The 24350-nt window shown below is 37.9% G+C and overlaps 1 pseudogene across 1 annotated transcript; it reads left to right on the top strand.

The window, feature by feature from the left end:
- The first annotated feature begins 16700 nt into the window (after positions 1 to 16700).
- Positions 16701 to 17559, top strand: LOC308270995 (heterogeneous nuclear ribonucleoprotein C-like; annotated as a pseudogene). Its single transcript has one exon. The product of its transcript is annotated as a heterogeneous nuclear ribonucleoprotein C-like (transcript).
- The last annotated feature ends 6791 nt before the right edge of the window (positions 17560 to 24350 follow it).

Below are 24350 nucleotides of genomic sequence, written 5' to 3'. Positions count from 1 at the left end.
GATTGAGGGGCAGTCAAGGTGGAGGAGACTAAGAGAAGGAATAGAATAGTATTGTTTAGGTGACAATCCAAGGACTGCTCCAGAAGCAATTAAAGGTGAGAATTTTTTCTCCTCTGCCACCTAACAGGCTAGGTGCTGTTCCTGAAGGTCTACTTATCAATCAGTTAAGTGTGAATACATACAAAATTAAAAATCCACCCCACAGATGCAGCACATTTAGAATTAATGTCTTCCAGGAAGAAAAATTTCAGCAGACTCTCTCTTATCCTTTGGAGAATGTATTTTTATGAAATACATTTACTTTATTCCCCTCCATATATATTATAGGTAGTTTTTTTTATTAAGATGTTCTTTCTTTGACATAATTCAAAAGCCAGGAAAATCTTCTAACTCTCTAATGCTTTCCTCCAAATCAAAGATAAATGGCAACTGTGCTTCCAAGTTTCCATGCTGTCACAGATGAGCTAAGATTCTCTATGCTCTGTTAACACTTCAACACAAGTTCTGAGCAGGTTGGCTCATTCTTATTTAAGTCAAATGAAATAAATCTGAACCGACTCTGTGTGCCTGATATTTACTAAGTATGTGACATAGTTAGTGCATGTGTGACTAAATGACCAGCGCCCTGGACTGGATGTCAACACTTAAAACAATGGGCGAAAATAATCCATCATTGGTTTAACAAATTATCTTTTTTTTTATTACAGAGTTTGAAACAGAATGGGTAATATTTATCCTGGCACATATGGCAAAATGTTTAAAAGTTGAAATTGAACCTTCAACTTTGTGGTTTTTCAAGTTTTATATTCTGTTTGTTGAAGAACCATAATAAAAAAATTTAAAAACCTTGAACTCTTGGATTTTAATAAAATGTAAATACTGGTGTCAATGCAGATGTTATGATACTGCCTCTCAGGGCCAGAGCCCTGGAGCACAGTCCATTTTCATCACAGCTTAAAAATCCTAGGATAATGTACTTTATTTATTTATTTATTACCTAATCAGCTGTTATGATTTGGATTAAAAATGTCCCCCAGACCTCATGCCATAGAAAAGGCAGCCAGCCATGTTGAGGATGGAGTTTGGTTGCTGAGAAGGGGACCCTGGAACTGTGGCCTTGGGGACTCTATATTTCTTTCTCTCTCTCTCTCTCTCTCTCTCTCTCTCTCTCTCTCTCTCTCTCTCTCTCTCTCTCTCTGTTTTCTGCCTCTATGATGATGTAAGAGCAGAGTTCTTCTACTAGAGCTTTCTCTGCTTCCTTCTGCCATACCTGAAAGCCAGAGATGTGACCTGAAACCTCTGAAATCTCCAGAGCAGTGAGAAACTAAATATTATTTCCTATAGGTTGTGCCCATTAGGTATTTTGGGTCAAAACAGTGAGAATAGTTACTGAAACACAAGCCTAATGGGCATCTCTGTTACATATGTATATTGATATCATTTTGGCATTAGAGAACATCTTCCTGTTGGGCAGAGGCTATACGTTTCTTTTTCTTATAGAATACTTTGCCCATCTTATTCTAATCTCTACTATACAAAAATTATTTGACTGCATATTGGGTATGTAAAGCTTAGGGACCCAATTCCCTATGCATAACCCTTTCCACTTTTCATTTTTAAATAGCTTTTTTCATTTCTAAATAGCTTTCAATGTACTTCAATAACTTCTCCTAGATAACAATGATATGGCCATTTAATTATTTTTCCTGTTAAAAAAATTCATCAAGGATCCAGTCTGCTACTTATCACCAGACAACTATTTGACACACAATGGTAATATAAATGGCCCTTTATTAGTTTTACGCATAATTAAAATTTTATTTGAAAGTGCCAAATTAGAAAGAAGAAGAAAGTTAAAGTCAGAACAAGTTTGAAAGTAGCAATAATCATACTGTCATTTTCATCTAGATTGCATTAGGGAACTACCTTTTTTCCTGTAACTTTCTATGGGACAATTGGTTGTCCATTTGAGGTAAGATTGGGGGAAGAAGAAAGTGTATTCCTATCTTTTTTCCTCTTCCCTAACACAAACAGAGAAAAAAATCAGTTTAATGTAGGTTAAAAACCTAAGGCAAAAGGTAAAACTCTTACTAGAAAATATAAAATAAAAATTTTGAAGACTTTGAGATAGAAAATTTTAATAACGCACAAATTTCTCTAAGATTAGGCAAAAGAATTGATCAATTCAACCACATTAAAAATCAAACTTTTTTCACTAAAAGGCATTATAAAGAGAGTAAAAACACAAAACCTTGAATGGGGAGAAGATAGTTTATGTTTGATTCATACGATTCATATATATGAATCATCCGGTAGGTACATAAAGATTTATGCCAGAAAGAGAGAGAGCAAAAGATAGATAGAGGAGAGGGAGAGAGAGAAAGAGAGACAGAGAGACAGAGAGAATCCATCAACATTCTTGCTGCTATAATCTAAAAATTGACCATTTAACCTAGAGGAAAGATTTATTTTATTATGGTTTTGGGCTCAGTCCAAGTGAGGCCAGGGACTGTGGATCTCAGGACATGGTAGCAGGAAACAGAGAAAGAAAAAGCACATGGGGTGTGTGCCTACATCATGGAGGCTGCGAGCAAGAGAGAGAGCAGAGGAAGGAGAGCCACACATAATCTCCAAGGCGGCACCCCAGAGACCACCTCCTTCAGCCGCACCCTACTGGCCTACCTGGCACCACCCAGATGAACCCATTATAATGGATCAATCATCTTTAGAGATTAAAACCCTCATGACTCTATTGCATCAGCTCCAAACAGTAACAAGTGAGCTCTGTAGGAGATATTTTAATATCTAACAAGAAAGGAGGAATGGAGGGAGGGAAGGAAGGAGGGAGAGAGAGATACAATATGTAATGAGGATTGTTGGACACAGGGCATTCTACCTCTGGGCTTCACCCCAAGTTATTTTAATTTTTTATTTTGAATTAAGGGTCTAAGTTTCTAGGGCTATCCTTGAACTTGCTATCTTCCTGTCTCAGCCTCTGGAGTCCTGGGGTTATGGGTGTGTACCACCACTAGGATAGTATGTTTGATGAATTACAAATGTTCAAACTATGCAAAGAAGTCCTACCTCCTATCTTCCCTAAATAATGAGAATAAAAAATAACAATAAAAAATAGCAGGAGTCTTGATACATGCTTTGAAAAGCAAGAGGTAAATTAAGATGGTTGATAAATATATTGAAAGGTATGAAAATGTAAATTAAAATATTATATTTATAACTATAAGATCAGATAATCAATAAAGCTGATTAAGTAAAATAGGTGCAAAAGATATGGACTTTGCTTATTGCCACTCTAAAAAACAATTTTTTCTCCTTTAATAAAGTTAAAATGCAAATGATCCATGACACAGAAATTTCACTCCTGACATAAAACTTTATGTACCCGCAGAATGATACAGGTTGAAGGATATTCATGGGAACATGATGTAACAGTGTCAAATTGGAACTAACCATTGAGAGTCCAAAAGATGACTGAGTTATGGTATATTCACACAATCTTGGAGGTGAAAATGAATGATCTATAGTTTGATGCACAACACAAACAGATACCCAAAGCAACAGAGCAAGCTGTAGATAAACAGAGGCATGAAGTTTTTAAGTTACACAATGTTCACAAATAGGCAAATCTAATCAATGTAAAATTATAAAACTATAAAGATCCCAGGAGGATGTTTATGACAGTGGGGGTGGGGAGAAAAGAGGGACAAAGAGGGAGGAAGACTGGAGAGAGGCACGAAGGCATAGCTGGATGAAAAGCACATGGGTGCTCCCTGTAGTAAATCATATCCCATATGTAGTTAATGTACTTCTCTAAATGGAAAAGATAAGTTATTTTCCTTCTAACTTGTAATGTCTAATTTTCTGTAGGTTTTGGAAAATAAATAAGGAAGCCATTTAATTAAGAAAAGATGGCCGGGTGTGGCGGCACACAGTTGTAATCCCAGCATTCAGGAGGCAGAGGCTGGAGGATCACAGTTCGTGGACAGCCTCAGCTATTTAGCGAGGGTCTTCACAACTCAGTGAGACCCTGTTTCAAAAATAAAAGGACTAAAAACTAGGGCTAGGAGTGTAGCTCAGAGGTATAATGCCCCTGGGTTCCATCCCCAGGACCGCAAAAGTAAAGAAAGAGAAGAAAAAAAGAAAAAAGAAAAAAAAAGGAAAAAAGACAAGACCATCTTATCACTAAGGTTGGGTAGGGACAATGCTCTATTGAGAGTTTACTGCATGATCTTTGATACTCTTTCTAACCAGTCCTGGGAATTCTTTGCAAATAACTCATTTCATTTGTACCAATACTTCAGTTTGCTTTGCATGGATATGTCTTATTAGTTATATAACTAAGTTCAGTCATAGAAAGTAAAACTTGGGGGAGCATTAAAGTGTTAGAACTAGAATACCATTTTCTTGACATTTTTACCGTGGTCTTTATGACATGACAAAAGTGTTTTGGAAATGATTTCCAACTTGATTAGAGAGTTTGTATACATGTGTATAAGTCATGTACAAATACACATTTGGTATGCATATATCCAGGAGCTACTTGAGAAGAAAGGCCATATCTTTCTCATTTTTATGTTCATAGGATCTAACAAAGGTTCTGACACTAGAAAATAAATATGACTTTTGAATAATTAAAATATGTATGCTTTTATTCACTCAAATACATGTGTTAATGTATATACACATACATTTAAGAAAATGTCCATGTATACTTTTATATGTTACATATATATATACACACATACATACACTCACCCATTCACACATATGTGTAGACAACACACAGTAAAAGCAGACAACCATTGTAGCTAACATTCTTTTGAGTGCTCACTATGTGAAACAGACTATGTTAGGCGCTTTTTCTATACTTACTCCTTTAGACATTCCATAAATAAAGAAACTGAGAAAAAAACAAGACATAGACCCAGCCAGTTTTCTGCAGAGCAGTACTCTGTAATAATTTTAATATAATGACAAAGGTTAAAATGTAATGTGATTCAGTTTAATTCGATCCACCAAGCATTCATTGCCTATCCCTATTGGTCAAGTACTATTTTGGGTCAAGGAAAACAAACAAACACAAAAGGTACATCTTATTCTAAAGTCGGACTTTGTTTTAGTCAAAGGATGGTTATTTCATAAAGGCCTTTCCCGTCAGAATAAACATTCTCCTAGAACTAGTAAATGGTCCAGGAGTAAACATGTAGACCACAGGGGCCAATATAAACTTCTTTGATGTATGGACTCTGGTAGAAAAGGGCTGAAAAAATCCTTTCCCTTAAACTGCTAAAAACCAAAACAAACCAAAAAAGTCCAAAAAAAAAAAAAAAAAACCTCCCCAACCCCAAAAATAAAATAAAATAAAACAAAAACAAAATAGGGTGGGGTTTGAGAGGTAAGCGGACTTGTGAATTAGAGACTCTCGGCAACTATTTTCCCCGAGGATTCTTATGTGCAGGAGAAGGGAAGGAGTCGTAGGAGCTAGAGAGAGGAGGGAAGAAGCTCAAGAATTTGGTCCGAGCCTGGGCTCCTGTGAAGTTAGAGCCCCTAGACATTCTAGGTAAGTGAGTTAATAAATTGTATTTTCTTCTTAAGCTTAAGTCATCTTGTTCTTATGACAAAATGTCATTGTGTTCAAGTAGCCAAGTCAGAAGACTAAATTACCATGTATTCTGCTTATATATAAATAACCCATGACAGCAAATTTTTTTTCATTTTATCATCAAAACTGTGCAGAATAGTCATCCATCAGGGTCTAAAAAAATTTCAGATACTTCATCCTTCCTCTCTTGATATCACAGAGAATAAGACTGTGACTTAGTATAAAGGAGAGAATGTACTCACTGATCCATGAAAGAAAAGAGAATATTGGTGTAGCATTGGGAGGTGGGTGTGGGGGACGTGGTAGTAAGCATGTGGAGTAGAAATTGTTTATATGTGGAAAAGCAGAAGCCAGGCAAAGCTCAAGCAATCTGGTGCAGTACTTTGCCTTGATTTAAAAATAAAACAATTTAAATAGAGCACCATAACTAAAATACAAGTAATTCAGAAGCAGGCAATTGGCTTGGGAAATAGTTTTGGAAGACAAAGCTTTAGCTTAAACTTCAGTTCTGTATAGGAAAGAAATACTGAAAAGAATATGCAGGACCCTGTTCTAAAAGGTTACGGGACCAGGTGGGCCTTTGTGTTTCAGCTCTTTTTCTATACTCATGCTTATGCACGCTATACTTTCACCTAAATAATGATAATAACAACCCCAAACACTTTAGTAAACAAAATTCATTTTACTGAAGGTTGCAAGGCTGTCCTCAACAGCAATAATTTAGTTTGACCCTTTGACTAATTCATTGAGAGATATGTAATAATAACTCTAAGTACCTCCCTTTTTCTAGATGAACCTCTTTTTTAAGTCAGTTGGGCCAAAGAATCCTCTGGATAGAAAAGCAGACAGATTCAGAGACTGGGAGCTGAACAAAGACTGTTTACTAGACATAGATCACAAAATCAGAGCCCCAATTAGCAAAGGTGAATTGATGCAAAGACCCAATGGACTTGTTTCCCATTGCTTCAGTAATAAGTCACCACAAATTTGGTAGCCTGGAAACATCACACATGTATTAGCTTTCAGTTACAGAGGTCAGAAGTTCTCAAATGAAGGTGTTAGCAAAACTGCATACCTTCTTTAGGTGGTGGAAGAGAATCCATTTCCTTGTCCAGCTTTCGCAGGACCCTTTTGATTCTGTTGGGCATACCTGGATTATCTGGAAAATAATCACAATCTCTAACGATATCTGCAAAGTCCCTTTTGCTCATATAAGGTAACCTATTTCAAGAAGTGGAAATTAGGATTTAAATATCAAACAAGGGGTAGAGGGCACACTTTTCTGTCTGCCACATTCTCACATGAGCCTAACTTCATAAAACCTGTCCAATAAATCCTAGAAACAGTTTTAGGGGTGAGTGGGCTTGCACTGGCTTAGGGAGGCCAGAGTCCTTGGTTTGACAAAGGGGGTAAGAAGATGGGATTGGAGATCAATGGGCAGAGTTGCAAATTCAGTGATAAAGTTTTTCTAGCTTCCAGCCTGATTGTATAGAGTTCTGCTAAATTAACTTTTTTAGATAAAGTTGTATGAAGACATTTTTACTGCCCAGCTAATATTTACTGACATTCAGTTTGTGGTATATTAGGGGGAAATGGCATTAATAGTTTCCGCCTCAGAGGACCGTTCTGAGGGATTAAATGTTGTAATTATGTAAGTGTTTCTGTATCACCCTGCTTGGCATGTAGCAGGCAGACAGTTTCAGCCTTTCTTGCTTTGAAGCTTGTGCGCCTTCTGGTTGTTTGGCAGGAGGTCACACTCTAAAAACCATCTGCATTTTGATGGTTAATCAGGCTCCATTTTTCTTTTTTCCTGGAAAGGACCATATATTCCTGAGAGTGAGAAAACTTTTTTGAACTTCTCTTTCACTTCTGCATTCAGAGAAATTTTATCTTCCAAACTGTTGGTGTTGTGTGACTAAGTTGCACACAGTTTAGTTAAATACAATGTCCTTGCATTTTTTTTATACAAAAATCGATTTCTAGCATTCAAATCGGTAGAATGACTGGACTGGATAAGCACAACGATACTGCTTCACTCTCTATGGCAGCTTTCCAGTTTTTCAAAGAATCCCTTGGGAAATATATTGACAGTTTCCTGTAGACCTGTTGTTTGACGGGCATAAATGCCTCTCGAGCCCTCCCAGCGATCTGGGAAATCTTTGTTATTTCCAAAAGCCTTTTGTGTTATGTTCTTGGTTTAACAAACTAAAGTTTCCTTGTGAAGAAAACATATTGTATGTTCACAGTGAAGCTCTCGGCAACTTCCTTAAGATTTTAATCTTAAAGAAAAACATGGTTTTCATAACTTAACAACTGGTGCTTTGAAAATAAAATTCTAAAAGCTGACTTAGTCAATAATGCATAGCTAACTGGAGTCTATTTTAGGTTCCGAGTTCACAACCATTAATAAATATTGTTGCAAAATACTGAAGCCTTTTGTTGGAATCTGTTGCTTTTTGTCGTAACATAAATAATAACTACCATGTTTTGGGTACTGCTGTTCATTCTACTAGATTTTTTTTTTTTTTTGCATTTTGTGTGTGTGTGTGTCTATGTGTGTGTGTGGTACTGGGGGTGAAACTCAGAGGCTTTTCTACCTCTGGGCTGTACTCCCAGACCTAGTTTTTATGTTTTATTTGGAAACAGAGTCTCACTAAGTTGCTGAGAGCCTCACTAAGTTGCTGAGAGCCTCACTAAGTAGCTGAGGCTGGCTTCGAACCTGTGCAATCCTCCTGTCTCAGCCTCCCAAGCGCGGGAATTATAAGCGTGCGCCACCTCGCCCGGCTTCATTCTACTGGATTTTGAGTGGTTTACTCTGCAAGTATCTATATTCTAACTTTCATGACTCTTCAAGCAGAACCCCAACATAGTTCTCTAAAACATAATCAGAGTTTGGTTTTCTCCAGTGAATACATCTCTGCTTCGCTTCCCCAAATGGTGGAATCATTACTACATATTGAAGAGTGCTTTTTGACTTGAAAAAATTAACAGTGCAATTTCTTTGGCTAGATCCTTTCCCTGGATCATCAAAATTATCTAATGCAGTTCAGATGAGAGGCAAATAAGAGTCCTTTGTGGGAAATCACACATAATAGAAGATTACACAGCATTAAAAAAAATACCCAAATGCTTTTTGTTGAGACAGATGGCAAAACTATTCAATGCAAGCTAAAATGCCCCCATTTGTAATATTTTAAACATCTGAGCAGTGAGTGATGGAGCTTCTCAAGTAATCATTTCATCAGAATTCTTGTTTATAAGTGTACTAAGAGGAAGAAGCAACCTTAGTTTGCCCTATGTTTGGGTCCCTTACATAGTCAGTACCGCCACACTCCAAACTACCTTCTCTCTGTTATTTCACTGCAAAATAAAATGAAAGTCTCATAGCATGTGAGTCCTAAGAAGAGTAATTTAGAACATCTAAATTTTTGGTGAGCCCCAAAGCAGCCATTTGAGGTCTGCTCAAGTTTTGCTGTGGAGGTTGGATTCAATTGTTTGCCAAGACTATTTTAAAATGAATTTTGCTGGCAGCTGCTGTCCAGCTTTTATTGCCAAATAAAGCACATTGCCTTATTTCAACTAAAAATTGACATGAATAACTTCTTCTTCTGCAATGTAGTCTACCCAAATGGGAAGATACCTAAGAAGAAAAAGTTAAAGCAAGGATTCAAAGGAAAAAGAAAACGAATGCTCATAACAGTGTAAAATTCAGAGTGCTGAAAATAATGTGTATTCAGAGAATCAGGCCAAATACAACTTTGCCTTTGTTGTCAATAAAGATCTATAGTGGAGTGTTTGTTTGCTGGACACAGGGTCTTGTTATGTTGCCCAGTCTGGTTCTGAACTCCTGAACTTAAGTTAGCTTCCTATTTTAATCTCCTGAGTGCTAGGGTTACAGGCATGTGCCACTATGATGGAATTTTAAAACAGCACAACATTATCTTTATTTTTCCTGCTTTTTAATTTATTTTTTTCTTTTAACAATTTTTTTTATTGAACATAAATAGTATACATTTAAACTATATTTGGTGCCCCCTCCCCTCCCCGCTCCTGTTTTCCCTTCCCCCCTCCCATCAATGGTTGTCCAGGTTAACCATGTTTTATTCATAATTTTACACATGTTCAGATGTAGACCCTCATTAATCAAGATCAGCCTTCCACCAAAGAAAAGCCCAGGCCCAGATGGGTTCCCAGCTGAATTCTACAAAACCTTCAGCGAACAACTAATACCAATACTTCATAACATGTTCCGGGAAACTGAAAGAGATGGAACTCTCCCAAATTCCTTCTATGAGGCCAGTATCACATTAATCCCCAAACCAAATAAAGACACCTCAAGAAAGGAAAACTACAGACCAATATCCTTAATGAACATAGATGCAAAAATTCTAAAATACTAGCTATATGCATTCAAAACTATATCAAGAGAGTAGTACATCATGACCAAGTCGGTTTCATCCCTGCTTTTTTATTTATAAACTCTAAGAGCTGGGCGTGGTGGCACACGCTTGTAATCCCAGCATTTGGGAGGCTGAGACCAGAGGATCGCGGTTCGCAGACAGCCTCAGCTACTTAGTGAGGCCCTTTGCAACTCAGTGAGACCCTGTTTCAAAATAAAGAATAAAAAAATTGTGCAAGGGTTGTAGCTCAGAGGTCAAATGCCTCTGGGTTCCATCCCAGACCCGCAAAAGGAAAAAAAAAAACTCAAATAAGTTGTAATTGTTGCCCTTCTGATTGGTTATTCAGTGACATATGTAATCCTTTGAGAATTCAATTGATCCATCAAGAAAAGATGAGTCTTCTGTCTCTTAAGAAATCTCTTAGTGATTTTTTGAAACTATAGTCCAGTCCAGCCCAGTCTTGCAGAATGAAAAACTAAATTTTGTTTCTACCTGTATTTGTGCCTACTTCTTGTACTCAGTACTCAAAAACAGGCTGAAAATAATCATGTTTATAGATGATTTTCTGAAACTGGCACAATTACATTTGTAAGACCAGTTTATCCTTCTCCAGAAACAAAATTACATAAAAAATAAAATCATAGATTGCTCAAAATGTCAATTTATTAATTAATAATGATCAATAGCTACTACAGGGATGGGAACTCAAAATAACAAATCTTTTTTTATTGGAAAAACAATGTTGGAAGCTAATTAATTACTCATAGATTGACTATCAATTTCTTGTGTTACTTACAGTACAAGCTAGCATTTTATATCATAGAGACCCCAGAATACGATGACTTTTACCTAACAGTCCAGTATGGGCTACTCTGGCTCAGGAAGCCATCTACCTAGATTCCTGTTGTGGTGGCATCTCATTACCTTCAGGGGCTTCCCTTGTCCTCATGTCCATCAAGTTGGCGCTGTCACACAAACATGAACATCCTCCAGCCCAAGACAAGGGGACAAGAGAGAGATTATGGGAGTGAGGTGGGGGAAATGATGTGTTTTTATTTTAAAACTACTAACAGAAATAGCACACAATATTCTGTTCATATTCTGTTTCCTTGAACATTGTAATATGGCCACCTTAACTACAAGGGAGGCTGAAAAATGTAATCTTTAGGGTAATATCCATGTATCCTATTAAAACTCAATGAGGGTATAGAGGTGAGTGGTTTTGTTACTAGGAGGACAATTAGCAGTCTCTCCTAGAGTATGGTGTCGGAAAAAGCAAAAGTCAATTAAACTAACTGCTTGATAGAATCGTGCTATCGTAGGTTGTTCCAGCTATGATCTACCATTTATTTGCAATGCCTCTTTTGGCATGAAATGAGCATAATACATAAAACATCAACAACAATCATCATTACCTATCTCTTAAGGTTGTTATGAGGATTAGTTAATACATGAAAGTAGTATCTGCCACACAGAAAAGAATGAAAGATGTCAACAAATATTATTACAATTATTATCACTGTTACAATATTTAAGCACATGCACATGGAGGGCTCTGTCATTCTCTATAAGGCTCTATCGATCACATTGCCTGTTCTTTCATGAATACATTATTTAAAGAGCAACAGCTTTATAGTCACTCTTAAAAATATGTAGGTATTCCCACATGGCTATTTTGCCACTTTAAAATTAAAGTTTCCCTAAAACTATACATAAATTTGGTAAAAATATATACAATGTTGTAATATTTAGTTTTCCTACTCATAAATTTAATCATTTTAGTTTAATGCACCGATTTGATAAACTCAAGAAGCTCTCGGACAACATTCGTCTTTGGAAATTACACACACCCCCAAAAAACAAGTTGATACTTCTTGTTTTACCAAACTCTATGCTGTCAAGTGATTTACCTACTTATTTTCTGCATTTATTATTTACATTCCAGTGATGAAGTGAGACCACAAGTACCTAGGTTATGGATCCACAATGATTCATAGCCCATTCTTCAATAGCTGTTCTCTTATCTTTATGACCAAATTTCTTCATAGTAAAGTGGAATGAAAACTATCATGAATGCACTGTTCACAAGATTATCAGAGATCAGTCTTTTAAATTACTAAACCAGAGGATAAAGTGGTTTTGATATTTAAGATGGATGAAATATTCCTCCCACTTTCCTATTTTTTAATTTATGATTTATGTTCTACCCCTTCCTCCTCCTCCTACATCTGTTTGTATTGCTTCTTGGTTCTCTTTCCTTTCTATTTTTTTTTTTTTTTTTTGTGTGTGTGTGGTACTTGGGATGGAACTCAAGGGCATTCTACCTCCAAGCTACACTCCCAGCCCTATTATTTATTCTTTATTTTGAAACAGGGTCTCACTGAGTTGCAAAGGGCCTCACTAAGTAGCTGAGGCTGTCCACGAATGGCCATCCTCTTCTCTCTGCCTCCCACATGCTGGGATTACAAGTGTGTGCCACAACACCCAGCTTCGATTTTTAATATTTTCTTCAACTGGCTATTTCTCAGCAGCACTTAAATATAGTCAAATAGCCCCTCCCATTAAAAATATTTTAAAACATTTTGCTATGGCTTAAATATTTTTTCAAGACTCATGAAGTTGTGTTATTGTTTTAACACTATTAAGAGGTGGGACCTTTATAAAATGATTAGTCCATGAGGGCTTCACTCTCACGGGTGGGTTTAATGCTTTTGAAAGGGCACTTCAGAAGTGGGTTCTCTTTGCTCTTTCTCTCTGCTGCCATTCAGGGAATGATGCTTTTCCCCTCCAGAGGAGGCAGTTTTCAAGGTGCCATCTTGGAAGGAAGGACCAAGCTCTGGCTAGACAATTACTCTCCTGAGACCTTGACCTTGGATTTTGCAGCCTACAGAACTGAAAAGTAAATTACTCAACCCTAGGTATTCTGTTATAGTAGCACAAAGTATACTAAAGCGACTCCCTTTCCAGGGGAAAACTCACCAACTGTTGTATGCATGTATGTCACTATAGCTTAGGATGCCAGACTATAATGCACCACAATGTATTAAAAAAAAAAGTCCTGCCCTTACACTACATTCTCTTTCCTTTTAATCTGGTGTTTATGAAACAAGTCAGGATGGTACTTTTTCATTTTTACTGTAATGGTCTTCTCTTGCAAGCATTGACTCTGTTGAATGCTCTTTCCTTGAAACACTGCCTTTGCCCTCCTTAGCATCATTCATCAGGTTTTCCGCTTAAATCATTAGTTCATCTAGCTGGATCTCCTTTGCAAAATCCTCTTCTTACTGATTACCTGATGTTCTTTCACACTTAGCTCTCCCCTCACTCCATAGCCTCCCCAGTGATCTGAGTTAATCTCAAAGCTTCAATTTTAGCTAAGACTATATTCATCTCAAGCCTTGAACTCTTAAACTCCATGTCTATCTATCAAACAGCTGTATATTTTTTCTTAAACATCCAAAAGTCACTCTTACAGACACATTCCTGACACTGTGCCAAGTGTGCTCTTTCTCTTCTCTTTCCAACCTCACCTTCACTACCCGCCCAGTTACCCAAGCCAGAAACCTGGCAGTAACCTTCGATTTCTTCTTCTGCATCATTCTCAATGTTAAACCCAACATGTAGTCCTTCTGATTACATCCCTTAAACGCACCTCTAGCCTAACCACTTATTTCCAACTCTACTCCTACAGACCTAGTCCAGGTCACCATTTCTCTCCGGGTCACTACTACAGCCTCCTTCCTCGCCTTCTAGATTCCAATCTGGCTTTTTTTTTTTTTTCTTTTTGCAGGTCTGGGGATGAAACCTATGGGCATCTGACCTCTGAGATATACCCCCTTCCCTATTTTTTATTCTTTATTTTGAAACATGGTCTCATTAAGTTGCAGAGGGCCTCACTAAATAGCTGAGGCTGTCCGCAAACCACAATCCTCCGGTCTCAGTTTCCCAAATGCTGGAATTACAAGTGTTCGCCACTAAGCCCGGCCCAATCTAGCTTTCTAAATACTTTTCTTCAAGACAGCCAGTGTCATATTACCATAACTGATGGTGTTTCCACTTGCTTAAAATCCTTTAATAAAATCACATGGCTCGTGACACAAAACGTAGACTCCTTAACGTGGCTCCCACAGATCCCAGAGACCTTTGCAAGTTTACTCTTGCTTACTTTTCTGCCTCAACTCTCGCTGCTTGACTCATCCCATTTCATGTTCCAACCATGAGGTACTTCTACCAGTTTTCTGAATGTATCCTGCTTTCTACTCTCTGACATTGCAAACCGTGTTGTTTCGGCTGCTCCTTCTAAATGCATCTTTTCATGCAGTTAACTTCTGTCAATACTCAGGTCTTCACTTTTTCCTCTAGATAACATTCCAGGTAACTTCTCTTTCTATACATCCTCTGTACTCTTCCTCAATGTCCGTCACAGTCCCTCAAAATTGCTTGCTGTCTCAGTCAGCATTTTCACTGTGTAATTCAAAACATCTGACCACACATTTTAGAGGAAGAAAGATTTATTCACTCAGCATTCTTGAAGATTTCATGGTTTAGTCCATGTCAAGTCAGGTCTGCAGAGCTCAAGGCATGGTGGCAGGAAGCAGAGAGGAAAGCAAGGGCTCCACTCTTATATCATGGAGGCTGCAAGCAATGAGCAAGCAAGAGGATTCAAAGACCCAAGCACAGTCCTTAAGGCCACAGTCCCAGGAACCTGAATCCTCCAACCACACCCCACCCCTGCCTAGTTTACCATCTGTAAATCCATTGCAACCCTTATGACTAATTATATCAACTTTGAACTTTAAGACATGAGCTCTTCAGGGGACATTTTTTATTTGACCATAGCACTTCTGTACTTATCTGCCTCTATCATTGGGCTAGAAAGCCTCTGGGGAGCAGGGATTTAAGGTCCCTTGTTTACCCTTTTATCCTAGCCCAAAGCTTAACAAATTATATAGACTCAAGTATTAATAAAATGACTAAGAGACCAGCCTGGCTCAAAGAGGTAGTTTTCATGGAATAAGAAGGCATATTCCCGAGAAAACAAAAGGCAGTAGAAAGGCTTTAAGATACATGGAAGGGAGAACAGAGTTCTGAAAGGAACAGTGGTGGTGTTTTCAAAGAGTGGAATACAACCATGTCACAAATAGGGGACCCATGAAAGCAGACACATAAAAAGAGACTCTTCAAGTTGGTTAGAATTAGGAACGAATTTGAGCTTAATAAGGAACCAATTGGCATAGTTAATCCCAGTTATCACCTCTCTCCCATCATGTAAGGAGATTGTACTGTAAGTGAGCTCCACTCCTATCCTAGGAAGAGCTTTGTAATCTTTTTTGTGTATGTTTATAAATTATACCAGATAAAATTTAAGATGAGCCTGAGACTGCTGTGTGCCATTTTGGCACATTGGCTTGACATTCCTGAGGAGAATAAACATCAACCTGTTATTTCTATTTGTAAATTTGCCAGGAGACCATCACTGGGGAACCTGGCATGGCTTCAGCTTGTCTTATTTGTAGTTAGGTCTGGCACATGTGATATGGTACCTGTAGGGGATATTCTTTGCACATCAGAGATCTTACAAGACTGGAAGTGCCTGCAGGTATATTTTTTAGTCCTTCCTCCAATATCAAATAGAACACCAAGGTCTGAAGAATAGAAGATGATACTTTTATCCCATTTTCTCAGAAACTCTCTGCAGTAGGAAATTAACAGAGAGACAGGTTTAAGTGCAACATATGGAGATTTTTACACCCTTGGAGCTGTCTAAAATGAGAGTAAATGAACTGCCTCACAAATACTAAAATTCATTTCACTTTCAGCAAATAAAAGGAGAAGCTAGACCGTTGGTATGATTTGGGATGGAGAGAACGTGATGACCTCTAAGTTCTATTCTGATTATAAACTTCTATGATGTAATTTTTCTTGATGACTCAGAGGGACATGATGAATATGAGTGATTATAGTGTACAGGGAGGCAGTGAGTCTCTGGGGTCAGTGAAGTGAGTTTAACTGTTTTTGCTTGTATATGTTGCTCCAGGAGCAATTGATATCTCCTTCCATCTCCAAACATGTGCAACCTCTACCCAAGCTGTTCATCTAATTCCTTACATATTGTTTCTTCATCTGAATGAAAGTCCTTGAGGACAGAAAGCAAATTTGTTTTTCATATAAAAGATAGGGCTTTGCCCTGAGAAATGCCGTACATGTGCTGATTTTGATGATGCGTGATTTCTTAGGAGAGAATGTTTCATTTTATTTACCCCAACTGCATGCATATCCATCCCAAACCTAAGCCACATAGATTCTTTGCCCTTTTCTGAGCATAAAAGCTGGTGCTACATTTTTCCTGTGACTTGAAATGTCAACGATCTCTTCCTCTTTGGAATGCATACTTATCAGTGAAGCTTTCATTTAAATTTCTCCTCCATGATACTGTCCTTGGACATAATTAACTATTCTTCTTGTGTACTCTTAGAATTTTATGTATAGATTTTGTGAAGAGACGAAAACTGAACGGTCATGGCCTCCTTCCTGACCTCAGTCAGCCCTCACCTTCTTCACTTAGAACTTGGGAGTTGGGGATTCAGAACTGAATCTCTTCTTTTTCCCCTCCTGTGAGATTTTTCATCTTCAACTAAATATTTCCAGTTTTGTGAGGAACCTTGTCAAACACAAGCACAATGGTTAGCAATGTATCAAAGACAGACCCACGCTCCATGAACTCCCGTGTATTCACTGGGAATCTCAACACTCTTGCAGTCAAGAGGTCTGATGTAGAGGCAATCTTTTTAAAGTATGGGAAAATCTGTTCATAGGGGTTTTGCCTTCATCCAGTATGTTAACGAAAGAAATGTCCAGGTTGCCGTAGCAAAGGAAGATGGCAGAATGGTTTGCCAGCCAGGTTTTAGATATTAATCTGACTGCAGAGCCAAAAGTGAACCGAGGAAAGTGAACCTACAGCAGAGATATACAGCAACAGGATGTACAGTTACCCAGCATGGGTTCCTCCTCCTCCTCCTCCTCCTCCTCCTCCTCCTCCTCTTCCTCCTTCTCCTATTGTGAGGGCAGTTGTGCCCTCTAATAACAACCTGTACCTGGAAACACCTCCAGAAGGGGAAAAAGTGGTTTCAATTCTAAGAGTGGACAACTTTCCAAGTCTGGAAAGTTGAAAGGAGATGACCTTCAGGCTATTAAAAAGGAGCTGACTCAGATAAAGCAAAAAGTGGATCCTCTTCTGGAAGATCTGGAAAAAATTGAAAAGGAACAATGCAAACAAGCAGAGTTGTCCTTCTCATCCCCAGTAGAGACAAAGAATGAAAAGTCAGAAGAGGAGCAGAGCAGCAGCTCTGTGAAGAAAGATGAGACTAAAGTGAAGATGGAGTCTGGGCGGGTGCAGAAGACTCTACTGAAGGAGGGGACCTTCTGGACGATGCTGGTGATGATGATGATGGGGGTGGGGTAGGCCAGCTGGCGTTGCTCAAGGATGATGAAAAAGAGACTGAGGAAGGGGGGGAAGACAGAGACAGCGCTAAGGGCTAGGATGACTCTTAAGCACATTGTGGGCTTTAGCAAATGTATCCCATTATTTCTTTACCTAGGCGCTTGTCTGAGATCAAAATTTCACAGATCCTCTTCCCTAGCATCTTCAGCACATGCCCACTGTTCTCCTTGTCCTGGTCCTTTCCATATTCATTAATTCATATTCCCCTGCGCCTCGTCCCATTTTCCTTGGACTCTCCCAGTAGTTTTGTTAAGTCTTACCCTATAGTTTTTGCTTTTAATTTTGATACCTCTTTATGACTTAACAGTAAAAAGGATGTATGGTTTTTATCGACTGTCTCCAAAATAATCTATTGTTATACAGGCAGTACAGTTACATTCACACATGATTTCAGATGTTGCTTCCCTAACTGCAAAGGCAATCTCATAGTTGTAGCACCTGAGAACAGCTTTGAGTTAGAGGTATGTTGTTAAACCCCAAACAAGAGTACGGTGTGGGGCAGTCCAACACAAATGTAACAATATATTTTTGTGAATGAGAGTTGGCATGTCAAATGCAACCTCTAGAAAAATAATTAGTGTAATAGTCTTAATATTTGTTTTCTAAGGTTGATACTGTGGGTTATTTTTGTGAAGAGCCTGATGTTTGGGATCTTCTTTCTCAAAATAAACAAGTCCTTATTAAATCAGGGGGGAAAAGATAATAAAAGAATTTATGTATATAGTTTTATGATATAACTTTAATATTTCATCATAACTATTTGTTCCTGTTTATTTCCCCATACATATTTTATGCTGTAGCTTTAATATTTTCTTATAATTATATTTGTTCTCATTGATTTCCTCAGTTAACCCTAAGGCTTTTTGAGGACAGGAGAGCTCAGCCCTAGTACAATCCTGGCCTATAGTAGCGCTCACACCTGGAGAACTGAATGACTGAACGAGGCAAGTTAATGTGCCCCTCTGACCAAAAAAAAAAGCCACTCATTTGGGGGTATATTTTTGCCAAACTTTGAATTCTCAACTTTGTTCTGGATATAAAAATCTGGCGCACGCTTGTAATCCCCACCCTTGGGAGGCGGAGACAGGAGGATTATGCAGGTTCGAAGCCAGCCTTGCTTGGCTTAAGAGACCCTGTTTCCAAATAAAAATATAAAATAGAGGCTGGGTGTGGTGGCGCACGCTTGTAATCCCCGCACTTGGGAGGTGGAGACAGGAGGATCGCACAGGTTCGAAGCCAGCCGCGCTGGCTTAAGAGACCCTGTTTCCAAACAAAACATTGGTCTGGGAGTGTAGCCTGAAGGTAGAAGGGCTTCCAGGAACCCCAGTACCACCAAAAAAACAAACAAATAAAAATATAAAATAGGTCTGGGAGTGTAGCCTGGAGGTAAAAGGGTTCCATCCCCAGTACCACCCCCCAAAAAAATCTGATATACAAATTAATTACTAGAATGAAGTTAACCAGAGCGCGTGCACACACTCAAACACCACTCAAAATGTAATGCTTGTCTACTTTTTGGTCTATTGAATTTGAATATACTTTTTATTGGACATTGTAACTATACATCATAATTGAGCTTTAGCATGAGAGAAACATACATAGACATAGCACTCTGGGTGGATTCCCGCCTCACACCTTCCTCCCATTCATAATACTGAAATTGGTATTGGTAGCTTCACAAATGTAGAGAGGATTGTTTGAACTGTTTTCTTTATCAAGCCCTCTCCCTTCCCAACCCAAATCCCTTACCAAGTCTCTTTCCATTGGTCTATTAATATCTCTCCTCATTTATTTGAAGTCTCTTTCGTTTCCCAGTTTCTTTCTAGTTTCCACATATGAAAAAAAAAACATATTATCCTTTGCTTTCTGAGACTGGCTGATCTCTCTTAGCATAATATTTTTAGCTCCATCCATTTTCCTACAACTGGCATCATTTTGTTCTTCTTTATAGCTGAGTAAAATTATACTTTGTGTATACCGAGTTTTGTAACCCAGTCATCTGTTGATGGACACTTAGGCTGGTTCCATAGTTTAGTAATTGCAAATTGTGCTGCTATATATATCGATATATATGTATCATTGTACTATTCTGACTTCAATTCTTTTTAAAAAATATCCAAGAGTGGTATAGCTGGATCATGTGGGGGATCTGAATCTTCTCTTTCGACAAATTTTGAGAAAAACATTTTACATCATGTTAATAATCATGTTTTATGAGGCAAATAAGTTGTAATAAAGTTAATTTTCTTATTAAATTTAAAATGACCATAGAATTATGTAAGGTAGAGTCTAGCAGAGAGCTTCAGATTCTACATTTGAACTAATGTGCAACTACAGAGGAAATTATGCATTATATGGGTTGTTGGAACCATTAATCCATGTGGCCCCCATGAGCACTGGAACAAGGAGTGCAGACCTGAGTTCTTCCTGTCATTTGTCATTTAATTATTTCACATTATGATAAAAATAGCTTACCTCTCAATTATTAAAAACAATAATTATTATCTTAATTCCATACATCTTTAGTATGAAAAGAAAGTAATAGAAGGTAACCTTGGACTCTAAAACTTAAAAAATAGTTCTGTTAATTAGTTACATGGATTTTCACATAATAAACATATGTATACTTTGGTGGTACTGGGGATTGAACCCAGGAGCATTCTACCTCCAAGCTACATTCTCAGCCCTATATTTTATTCTTTATTTTAAAACAGGGTCTCACTAAATTGCAGAGGGCCTTACTAAGTAGCTGAGGCTGGCTGTGAACCTGCGATTCTCCTGTCTCAGCCTCTTAAGCACTGGGATTACAAGCATAGGCCACCACTTCTGGCTAATAAATAGGTTTCAAAACAAAATTAGATTTTAAAAAACTTGCTAAGTAGCTGAGGCTGTTCACAAACCACAATCCTCTGGTCTCCGCCTCCCAAATAATGAAGTAATTATTTATTTATTTATTTATTTATTTATTTATTTATTGGTGGTACTAGGATTCCTGGAAGCCCTTCTCCCTCTGGGTTACACTCCCAGACTATATATATATATATATATATATATATATATATATATATATATTTTTTTTTTTTTTTTTTAAACAGGGTCTCTTAAGGCAGTGAGGCTGGCTCCGAACCAGCACGATCCTCCTGTCTCCGCCTCCCAAGCATGCACCACCACCACGCCCAGCAATAATGAAGCTTTTAGAAGATTATTTGTAAAATGGAATAGTGGCTTTTGGATTAGAACTCTAAAGATATGAAATGTATTTATACAACAATAAACTTTATATAAGTAAAAGAGAGGACTTACTACTATTGATTTTAAATAGATGTTTATCATTATTACTGAACTTTTCACTTACAATTTGAAAAGTGTATTATAAGCTGTCTTTTGGAGTAATTTGAAGTCATTTACACTGAAGAGATAAAAAAAAACCTTACAGATTAGAAATAATCTTTAACTTTTAATGGTTTGGCAAATTTGTAAATTGATTGCTTAGAGCTCACAATGAATTTGTTCCAAGTAGAGAATGTTTTACATGAGGTTGGTCTGTAGTTCTACCCAAAGAAACATTTTCAAACTGTAGCATATATTAACTACTATTATGTTGTGTTAAACCCTAAGTACTGCAAAGATTATACAAAAAATGATGATGCTCTGCATGATCTGATGATTGCATTTTCAAAATGACACAATTTATTTAATTACATCAAAAATCAGAACAACCCTTAAGTTTTCTGATTGAAAACATTTTGAATAAGTTTATCCTAGAGGGAGATGGCATTCTCCTGGGAACTTAATGTGTTGCATGATGCTGAGCACTTGCTTTGGTACGAGTTCCTCAAGCCTGTGCGGAGATGCTGAGAGCATGTCTGCTTCACAGTGTAGAATACAGCCTTGTTCCAAGTGTGGCCTTGCATCTGTTCCACCAGCCTGGGGCAAGGACATGTGTGAGAAGTGGAGATATGAAAGTATGATGGTGGGATACGAGGGAGAAAAGAAGCAGCAGTGTGAAGAGCACAGAGTCTGGGCCAGGGGAATGGTGAAGGGGGTGGGGAGGAGATGAGCTGGCTTACTGCATTTACACAGAACGTTTATACACACTTGTGCTCCTTCTTGGGTATTTTCTGAAGATGACCTGTTAGTAAGGTTTTCTCTACCTTTATCTTTCTCAGTTTCCCTCTACTGTCTGTCTCAATGTTGCTTTTAATCATTTTGCCTTGGCCACCAACAAGCCAGGTAGAGAAATGTTGACCCAAGCCTGGAGAAGAAGGGGCATCGGGAAGGAGCTGAAATTGGAAAAGCAAGTCAGACTGAAGGCAGAGCCTACAGTCGAAGGGAGTGGAAATGGGTTATGACAGCAGGAAAAGAGTTCTAGGATGATGTATGGATGAGGAGGGAGGAAGTGAAACAGCACTGGAGTTAGACACTACCTCTACAAATGCTAGCACAGTGCCTCTTCCTCTACTCTATGAGGATTAGAGGTTTGACAGCCATAGTCTCAGCAATTAAATGTGGTCCAGGATTGTGTAATCTGGCAAGGGTTGCCACACTGGGCTGATTTAACTTGGACACATTTAACTAGAAGCAATAGATGTCTAGGGCAGACATTAATTGAACTAATAGTCTAAATATCTGAGAGTCATCCCCAGTCTTGTCCCACCAATCCTCCATGTGATTTTTGAGGAAGTTAAAATATTTCATTATCAGTGTATTGAAAGCTTGGACAAAATCATATTATTTCCCAAAACACCACTATTCCATCAAAAGGTTTTCTATTTCTTGTCTGAACAAACATAGTTTTGCTGGATTATTCATAGGTCCATACAAATGATTTTAAAATGGGATAGAATGGACTGAGTCATTGAACAATAGATCCCATGAACGAGTCGCTGAAAATAAGAAAAATCCTGTAACCAATAGCCACCTACAGAAGTAAAATGACTATTTTTTTTTGTTTAATAATTTCTACATGTATAGTTTTAACCCTATTCTAAATTTTCATATTGGCATAGTGAGACTGTTATTGTAAAGAGACTTAAGCAAATAGCCAACATAATCATAATTTTACCAACAGAGTTGTTCATTAGGCAGCAGAAGTCAATTTGAGCATGATACTGGCACAAAAACAGACACATAGACCAATGGAGCAGAATAGAAGGCTCAGTAACAAATTCATACACTTAGGGCCAATTAATTTTTGACAAAGGGGCCAAAAATCATATACTGGAAAAAAGCCTCTTTAACAAATGGTGTTGGCAAAATTGGTTAACATTAACCATATGCAGAAAATGTAAACAAACCTCACATTTTCACCCTGCACAAGAGCCGATTCAAGATGGATCAAAGATTTGGAAATCAGACCAGAGACCTTGTAGCTCCTTGAAGGGGGCTTGAAGCTAACATTTGTTGAACATTTGTTTTGTGAAGGTTCTAGGGTGGCCAGAATCTAGTGGGTCAAGTAAGGCTGGCTTGTATTATTACTGCCTCTATGTTATGCAAGAGAACTTGAATCACTTATTATAGGTAAGTAACAAAGCTAAGATTCTACCCAATACTGCAACACATAAGCACAAGTAAAAACTTTTTTAACAAGACTCCAAAGGCACAAGAAACTAAAAGGTGGATCAATACTTGGGATTTTATTAAACTGAAGAACTTCTATAAAGCAAAGGAAACTATCAAGAACCTCAACAGAAGCCGGGCATGGTGGCGCACGCTTGTAATCCCCGCGTTTGGGAGGCAGAGACAGGAGGATCGCACAGATTCTAAGCCAGCAAGGTCTTAGAGACCCTGTTTCCAAATTTTAAAAAAGTATAAAATAGGTCTGGGAGTGTATCCTGGAGATAGAAGGGCTTCCAGGAACCCCCGTACCACCATAAAAAAAAGAACCTCAACAGAGAGCTGACATAATGGGAGAAAATTTTTTGCCAACTATTTCTCCGAAGAGGACTAAAATCTAGAATATAGAGAGAATTCAAGAAACTCAGGACTAAGAAAAAAAATAACCCAATCAAAAAATGAGCAAGTGATCTAAATAGACACTTCACAAAAGGAAAAATTCAAATGGCCATTAAATATATGAAAAAAAAATGCTCAACATCATTAGCAATCAGAGAGATGCAAATCAAAACTACCCTGAGGGAATGGGGGGAGGGAGTGGGGAAGGGCTAAGTGAGTGATGTGTGCATGTACGCCTCTACCGTCTTGTACCCCATTAAGATGTATGACCACAATGCACCAATACTATTTTTTAAAAATTCCCACTATGGAAGTCATTGCACAAATCCAGTGTTACCACAGTAACTTTCACCCATTGCAAGATAGATTCTAAAACCTCTATTATAATCTCATCACCTTCTTTAAACCACAAAATCCTTCTGAGATTTAAGTCAAAATGAGATTGGAGAATGACCTTTCTAGTGAGATATCTTCTCTGTGTTAAAGTAGAAGCTAACATTTGTTGAACATTTGTTTTGTGAAGGTTCTAGGGTGGCCAGAATCTAGTGGGTCAAGTAAGGCTGGCTTGTATTATTACTGCCTCTATGTTATGCAAGAGAACTTGAATCACTTATTATAGGTAAGTAACAAAGCTAGGATTCTACCCAAATCCCTATGATTAAATAGAATTATAGATGTGGTTCCTTTACAACAGGGATCTGTTCTAGAGAGACCAGCCATTTAATGATTTTATTGTTGTTCAAATATAGTGTACTTTCACAAAGTTACAGTATTATGGCCTATAACACACTTAGAATATGCAGTGTAGCTTATTTTTCTGGGCTACAAAACTGTACAGCATATTAACTTTCTTGACTACCTAGGTGATTGTAAT

The sequence above is a fragment of the Muscardinus avellanarius genome (genome assembly GCF_963383645.1).
Source record: "Muscardinus avellanarius genome assembly, chromosome: 12".
NCBI lineage: Eukaryota > Metazoa > Chordata > Mammalia > Rodentia > Gliridae > Muscardinus > Muscardinus avellanarius.
This window is presented reverse-complemented; position numbering and strand designations above follow the sequence as displayed.